The sequence below is a fragment of the Oncorhynchus nerka genome, linkage group LG19, assembly GCF_034236695.1.
Source record: "Oncorhynchus nerka isolate Pitt River linkage group LG19, Oner_Uvic_2.0, whole genome shotgun sequence".
In the NCBI taxonomy this organism is placed as follows: domain Eukaryota; kingdom Metazoa; phylum Chordata; class Actinopteri; order Salmoniformes; family Salmonidae; genus Oncorhynchus; species Oncorhynchus nerka.
This window is the reverse complement of record NC_088414.1, coordinates 39,503,296-39,511,940: the sequence shown is the minus strand read 5'-3', so window position 1 is coordinate 39,511,940 and position 8,645 is coordinate 39,503,296.

The window sequence follows — 8,645 nt, the reverse complement described above, 5'->3', positions numbered from 1 at the left end:
GCTGGTGGTCGAGGAGGTGCGCAGACAGGAGGAGACTGCAAGAAGTGCAAAGGCTGTCTCTCTTGCTAAACAAGGGCAATGGACGCGGTGGGAAGGCCTGGAGAGGAGAAAGATCAACTGGAGTGAGTTTTGGCAAATGGAGGCAAGCAACATCAGCTTCATCATAAGAGCTGTTTATGATGTGCTTCCATCACCAAAAAACCTACATCAATGGTATGGCGAGGACCCGACCTGCCCCCTCTGCCCAGCTCCAGCGACTCTCAGGCATATAATGATAGGTTGCAAGACCAGCCTATCACAAGGCCGCTACACCTGGAGGCACAATCAGGTCCTCAAGAGCCTGGCTGCAGCACTTGAGACCAAGAGGAGTGCAACCAATTAATTACCTTCAAAAACAAGCAATCCCGTCAAAACAACAACATTCATCCGGGAGGGACAGAAAAGGCCCAAGTATCCTCCTACAAAGCCAGAAACTGGACACCTAGCCATGGCCTGGGACTGGAAGATGCTTGTCGATATTGGCCAGCAACTAATTTTTCCACCTGAGATTGCTTCTACCAACCTTATGCCAGACATGGTACTCTGGTCCCTTTCACGAAAGGCTGTGTACATCATAGAGCTCACAGTCCAGTGGGAAAACTCTGTTGAAGAGGCCTACGAGCGTAAGAAACTGCGTTACACAGAGTTGGCAGCAGACGCAGCAGACGCGTGGCTGGAATGCAAAAGTCTGGCCAGTTGAAATGGGATGCAGAGGATTCGTGGCTTCTTCCACCATCGTTGCTGAAAGAACTTGGAATCCACGGACAGGCTCTGTGGCAGACCGTCAGAGCAGTTTCTCAAGCAGCTGAAAGAGGCAGCCAGTGGATCTGGATCAAACGGAAGGACCCTTTCTTGCCTATAACTTCATGACCCCCCACCCCCACCTGAGAACCCAATTTAGATCCCTCCAACTTGAGGAGGGCATATGAGGTATGAGGTCAGCTGTAAGGCTGGCTCAGGGAAGAGGACGCCCTTGCCTTGCATAGTCCCGTGGGAAATCTTAATTGGGTATGGGACACAAGCTAAGTGTCACGTTCTGACCTTAGTTATTTTCTTATGTCTTTGTTTTAGGTTGGTCAGGGCGTGAGTTGGGGTGGGTTGTCTATGTTCGTTTTTCTATGTTGTGATTTGCGTTTGGCCTGGTATGGTTCTCAATCAGAGGCAGGTGTCGTTAGTTGTCTCTGATTGAGAATCATACTTAGGTAGCCTTTTCCCACCTGTGTTTCGTTGGGTGATTGTTTTCTGTCTTTGTGTATGTCACCAGACAGGACTGTTTCGTTTCGTGTCATTCTCTTTGTTATTTTGTTTTTAGTGTTCTGTGTTTAATAAATTCATCATGAACACGTACCATGCTGCGCATTGGTCCTCCGATCCTTCATACTCCTCAGACGAGGACAACGCACATTACAGAATCACCCACCACCAAAGGACCAAGCAGTGTGGTATCGGGCAGCAGCAGAAATCTCGGGACTCATGGACATGGGAGGAGATTCTGGGCGGCAAGGGACCCTGGGCACAGGCTGGGGAATATCTCCGCCCCAAAGCAGAGCTGGAGGCAGTGAAAGCTGAGCGGCGGTGGTATGAGGAGGCAACATGGCAGCGCGGCTGGGACGGGAGGCAGCCCCAAAAATGTATTGGGGGGAGGCACACGGGGGGTGTGGCTAAGTCACGTAGGAGACCTGAGCCAACTCCCCGTGCTTACCATGGAGAGAGGTGGACCGGGCAGGCACCGTGTTATGCCGTGAGGTACACGGTGTCCCCGGTGCGCAGGCATAGCCCAGTGCGTTACATCGCAGCGCCTCGTATCGGTCGGGCTAGGGTGGGCATCGAGCCAGGTGCCATGAAGCCGGCTCAGCGCATCTGGTCTCCAGTGCGTCTCCTTGGGCCGGGGTACATGGCACCAGCCCTACGCATGGTGTCCCCGGTTCGCCAGCAGAGCCCAGTGCCGTCTATTCCACCTCGCCGCACTGGCCTGGCTACGGGGAGTATCCAGTCAGGTAGGGTTGTGCAGGCTCGGTGCTCGAGACCTCTAGTGCTGCTCCACGGTCCGGTCTATCCGGTGCCTCCTCCACGCACCAGGCCTCCGGTGGCAGCCCCCCGCACCGCTGCCAGAGTCTCCAGCCTGTCCAGCGCTGCCAGAATCTCCCGTCTGTCCTGAGCTGCCATAGTCTCCAGCCTGTCCAGCGCTGCCAGAGTCTCCCATCTGTCCTGAGCTGCCAGTGTCGCCCGTCTGACCTGAGCTGCCAGAGTCGCCCGTCTGTCCTGAGCTGCCAGAGTCGCCCGTCTGTCCTGAGCTGCCAGAGTCGCCCGTCTGTCCTGAGCTGCCAGAGTTGCCCGTCTGTCCTGAGCTGCCAGAGTTGCCCGTCTGTCCTGAGCTGCCAGAGTCGCCCGTCTGTTCTGAGCTGCCAGAGTCGCCCGTCTGTCCTGAGCTGCCAGAGTCGCCCGTCTGTCCTGAGCTGCCAGAGTCGCCCGCCAGTCAGGAGCTGCCAGAGTCGCCCGTCTGTCCTGAGCTGCCAGAGTCGCCCGTCTGTCCTGAGCTGCCAGAGTCGCCCGTCTGTCCTGAGCTGCCAGAGTCGCCCGCCAGTCAGGAGCTGCCAGAGTCGCCCGTCTGTCCTGAGCTGCCAGAGTCGCCCGTCTGTCCTGAGCTGCCAGAGTCGCCCGTCTGTCCTGAGCTGCCAGAGTCGCCCGCCAGTCAGGAGCTGCCAGAGTCGCCCGTCTGTCCTGAGCTGCCAGAGTCGCCCGTCTGTCCTGAGCTGCCAGAGTCGCCTGCCAGTCAGGAGCTGCCAGAGCCGCCCGCCAGTCAGGTGCTGCCAGAGCCGCGAGCCAGTCAGGAGCTGCCAGAGCCGCCGGTCAGTCAGGAGCTGCGAGAGCCGCCGGTCAGTCAGGAGCTGCCAGAGCCGCCGGTCAGTCAGGAGCTGCCAGAGCCGCCGGTCAGTCAGGAGCTGCCAGAGCCGCCGGTCAGTCAGGAGCTGCCAGAGCCGCCCGCCAGTCAGGAGCTGCCAGAGCCGCCGGTCAGTCAGGAGCTGCCAGAACCGCCCGCCAGTCAGGAGCTGCCAGAGCCGCCCGCTAGTCAGGAGCTGCCAGAGCCGCCCGCCAAAGCCGCCTGTCAGTCAGGAGCTGCCAGAGTCGTCCGTTACTCCGGTACTACCCCCAACAACAACTGCTCCCGGTTGCTGATGACGTGGATGTCGGTTAAGTCAGCCCCCCCTGCACCTCTCTGATTCAGAGGGGTTGGGTTAAATGTGGAAGACACATTTCGGTTGAATGCATTCAGTTTTGCAAATAACCAGGTATCCCCTTTCCCTAACTATTATTGTCTTCTGAAGTAATCAAGGGGAGCATGTTCACGAAAGACTACGGTGTTGGGAATGCTTTTACATAACGAATAGAGCCCTAAGTTGTATAAATACAAAATATCTGACATTGTATTCCCATTTGAACATTGTTGCGCTTTAAATTCAATTCTGCCTTTTTTGTTGGGTGAATAAAGGTTTAAATCTCATTGATCAACATCTCAGCCAAATATTACCCAATCATCCACATTGAAATGACGTAGTGTTCCCAGTGGGTTCTGGGTAGACTTGCTGTGTAGATTAAAAAAAAACTCGTAGGCTACAGTTTGTTAACACCATTTGCTCTAAAATTCGCTCACTGTAAGCTTACATAATTCACATCACCACTGTTAGTTACATAGACTAATTCAAAAATATCTATTTTCTCTTGAAACTGATTGAGATCAAATGGTTGACATGCAGATTCTGCACTGACGTTTCACTGATAAAACTTGAAGAATCCGCCTATCGTTTACGATTGACAGTGATAAATGTGAATGGAGGTTGAGCACAAACATGAAACAGGCAATTAGTTAAAAGGCAATTAGTTAACATTAAATTTCTGCAGTTTAGGCAGTTACAGCATCAATTCTGTTAGCAGGAGACAAGGATTTTAAAAAATGTAACACACCAGTAGAGATATAAATCTGAATGTAACGGATGCCTTACCTGAAAAAGTAACTGTACAAATACCACAATATTTGAACACTTGTTATATGACTACGTACACTGCATTTGGAAAGTATTCAGACCCCTTGACTCTTTCCACATTTTGTTACACTACAGACTTATTTTAAAATTGGTTTAATGAATACAAATCCACAGCAATCTACACACATAATGACAAAGTGAAAATAGTTTAAAAAAAAAATATTTTTGCAAATGTATTAAAAATTAAAATCAGTAGTACCTTCTTTACATAAGTATTCAGACCCTTTGCTATGAGACCCGAAATTGAGCTCAGGTGCATCTTGTTTCCATTGATCACCCTCGAGCTGTTTCTACAACTTGATTGGAGTCCACCTGTGGTAACATGATTTGTAAAGACACACACCTGTCAATATAAGGTCCCCGAGACAGCATTGAAGTACCCCAAGAACACAGTGGCCTCCATCATTCTTCCTAGAGCTTGCCACCCGGACAAACTGCGTAATTGAGGGAGAAGGGCCTTGGTTTGGGAGGTGACCAAGAACTCGATGGTGACTCTGACAGAGATCCAGAGTTCCTCTGTGGAGATTGGAGAACCTTCCAGAAGGACAACCATCTCTGCAGCACTCCACCAATCAAGCCTTTATGTTAGAGTGGCCAGATGGGAGCCACTCCTCAGTAAAAGACACATGACAGTCCACTTGGAGTTTGCCAAAAGGCACTTAAAGACTCTCAGACCACGAGAAACTCTGGTCAGATGAAACCAAGATTGAACTCTTTGGCCTGAATTACAAGCTTAACGTTTGTAGGAAACCTGGCACTATCCCTCCGGTGAAACACGGTGGTGGCAGAATCATGCTGTGGGGATGTTTTTCTTCGGCAGGGACTGAGAGACTAGTCAGGATCGAGGCAAAAATGAACGGAGCAAAGTACAGAGAGATCCTTGATGAAGACTGGGGCGAAGGTTCACCTTTCAACAGGACAATGACCCAAAGCACACAGCCAAGACAACGCAGAAGGGGTTTCGGGTCAAGTCTCTGCATGTCCTTGAGTGGCCAAGCCAGAGCATGCTTGATCCCGATCGAACATCTCTGGAGAGACCTGAAAATAGCGGTACAGTGTTGTGAGCCATCCAACCTGACAGAGCCTGAGAGGATCTGCAGAGAAGAATGGGAGAAACTCCCCAAATACAGGTGTGCCAAGCTTGTAGCGTCATACCCAAGAAGACTCGAGGCTGTAATCGCTGCCAAAGGTGCTTCAACATAGTACTGAATAAAGGGTCTGAATACTTATGTAAATGTAAAATGTCAGTTTTTAATTTTTTAATAAGTTAGCAAAAACGTCTGAAACCTGTTTGTGCTTTGTCATTATTGGGTATTTTGTGTAGATTGATGAGAAATGAACACCCATTTAATACATTTTAGAATAAGGCTGTAACCTAACAACATTTTGGAAAAAGTCAAGGGGTCTGAATACTTTCCAAAGACACTGCATGTCATATTACATTTGTGTCAAATTACATTTGTGTCATTTAGCAGACCCTCTCATCCAGAGTGACTTAGTGTATTTATCTTAAGATACATAGCTAGGTGGGACAACCACATATCACAGGCATAGTAAGTACACTTTTCCTCAATAAAGTAGCTAGTCAGAGACAGAAAGGGCGAGGAGGTCAAGTGTTGAGTCAGGAAAGGGAGGAGGGGGGCGGGGGAATTGAAGATACTCTGTGAAGAGGTAGGGTTTCAGATGCTCTCAAAAGATGGGCAGGGACTCTGCTGTCCTAACTTCAAGGGGAACCTAGTTCCACCATTGGGGTTCCAGGACAGAGAAGAGCTTGGAGTGGGCTGAGTGGGAGCTGCCCTCCTGTAAGGTTGGAAGGGCCAAGAGACCAGAGACATCCACTACATCCACTTGTAGTGGATGCGAGCCTCAACTGGAAGCCAGTAGAGTGTGTGGAGGAGCGGGGTGTCATGGCAAAACCTGGGCAGGTTGAAACCCAGTTGGGCTGCAGCATTCTGCATACGTTGTAGGAGTTTGATGGCACAAGCGGGGAGCCTAGCCAACAGCGAGTTGAAGTAGTCCAGATGGGAGATGACAACTGCCTGGATTAGGACCTCCGCCGCCCTTCTGTGTGAGGTAGATGTTGTACTCTACAGATGTTGTAGAGCATGAACATGCAGGACGAGTCACTGGTTTGATGTTTGCAGAGAACGTCAGGATGTTGTCCAGGGTCACGCCAAGGTTCTTTGCACTCTGAAAAGGAGACACCGTGGAGAGGTCTTTGAGTGGGCAGGCCTTCCCCGGGAGGAAGAGCAGCTCCGTCTTGTCGAGGTTGAGCTTGAGGTGGTGGGCCGACATCCAAGTTGAGATATCTGCCAGGCGGGCGTGTCGCCACCTAGGTGTCCGAAGGAGGGAAGGAGAAAAGTAGTTGAGTGTCATCCGCATAGCAATGATATGAGAGACCATGTGAGGATATAATGGAGCTACCTCGTCACCTGGTAGGAGCGGACTGCCAGGTAGGATACAATCCAAGAATGTGAAGAGCCTGAGACTCCCAGCCCTGAGAGGGTGTAGAGGAGGATCTGATTGTTCACTGCCTCAGTGGATAGATCTTGGATGAGAACAGAGGAGAGAGATTCTGCTTTTGCAGTGCGGAGAGCCTCTATGACACAGAGAAGAGCAGTCTCGGTTAAGTGACCCGTCTTGAAGCCTGACTGGTTAGGGCCAAGAAGATTGTTCTGAGAGAGATAACGAGAGAGTTGATCAGAGACAGAATGCTCAAGTGTTTTGGAAAGAAAAGAAAGAAGGTATACAGGTCTGTAGTTTGACTTCAGATGAGTCAAGTGTTGGTTTCTTGAGGAGGAGAGTGACTCTGGCCATTTTGAAGTCTGAGGGGATGCAGCCAGTGGTCAGGGATGAGTTGATGAGGGAAGTGAGGAATCTCAGATGGTCTCCAGAGATGGTCTGGAGAAGGGTGAAAAGATATTGTATTTCATACCATCTATTGCGTTTTGCCTATGCTGCTCTGTCATTGCTCATCCATATATTTATATGTATATATTCCATTCCTTTACTTAGATTTGTGTGTATTAGGTAGTTGTTGTGGAACTGTTAGATTACATGTTAGATTTTGCTGCACTGTCTGAGCTAGAAGCACAGGCATTTCGCTACACTTGCAATAACATCTGCTAACCATGTGTATGTGACCAACACCATTTGATTTGATTTGGGATGGGGTCTAGTGGGCAGCTTGTCAGACGGCCAGATCTTCCTGATCGCAGGGTTTTATCTGGAGAGAGAAAAGAGAAAGAGGTCAAGGCGTAGGGAAGTTCTGTGTGACTGAGACCAGTGTACTCAATAGGTGAATAAGGAGCGGACGTCTTCAAACTTCTTTTTCAAAGTGGTCGACAAAGTCATTCGCAGAGAGGAAGGAGGGAGGGTGATGGGGTGGAGAAAGTGGAAAAAGAGTTTACTCGATTTAGAGGCAGAAGCTTGAAATTTAGAGTGAATAGTGGCTTTAGCAGTGAATAGAGAGGAAGAGAAGGTAGAGAGGAAGGAGCGAAAGGATGAGAGGTCCTCCGGAAGTTTCTCAGATGCCCTCAGACCAGTTCTGTAAGCACACAATGAGTCACTCGGCCATGGAGCAGGAGGGGAGGGCCGAGCCTGCCAGCCGGGAAGAAAGGGGACGATGTCAGTCATAGGATGAGGAAAGGGAGGAGAGTAGGGTCAAAGAGACAGAATCAGGAACAGGAGGGTAACGGATTTAGCAGCAGGGAGAGATGATAGGATAGAAGAGGAGAGAGTCGTGTGAGAGAGAGCAAAGATTGCAAAGGATCATGGCCATCTGGGTAGGGGCTGAGTGGCTAGGGATGGAGGAAAGGGAGACAGAAAAGGAAACAAATTAGTGATCAGAGACCTGGAAGGGGGTTGCAGTGAGATTAGATAAAGACAAAAGTTATACTTATCACTCGTGGAGATATCAGGAGTCCTCTAGCTGTAGAATGAAGCATAAAAGTAATGTATTACTGTAACTGTAAGGTCTGCTTCCAACTCACACTCTCAAACACGTAGATCCCCTGAACGCAGCTCACTTTCCAGCCCACTTTCCTGTTCACACACCTGCATGTCATTCATCACACACTATTTAGTTCAGTTCCTTTGCACCCCATCATTGGAAGGTATTGTTTGTTTTGTGACACACTTCTATTCAGACCTCTGTTTTTCCTGTAGTCGATTCCTCCCGTGTATGATAGTTTTGGCCTGCCTCACTAACGACGCCTTTTGCCTATTCCCGGATCGGATTTCCTGTTATCAACCTATTGTCTGATCTCCCAGATGACGTTACTAGCCTTTTCCCTGCCTGTACTGTTGCCTTGTTGGACCCCCTGTGTATGACCTTCTGCCTGCCCCTGGACCCAGCTACCTGCCCCTGGACCCAGCTACCTGCCTCCTCCTGTGGTCCTGCGCCCTGCGCTTGAAACCAGCTCTCTGTCTCCCATCGTGTTCATTACACTAACACATTAAAGCTTTACACCCAACACTGGTCATTACACAGCTCTCTGTCTCCCATCGTGGTCATTACACTAACACATTAAAGCTTTACACCCAACACTGGTCATTACACAG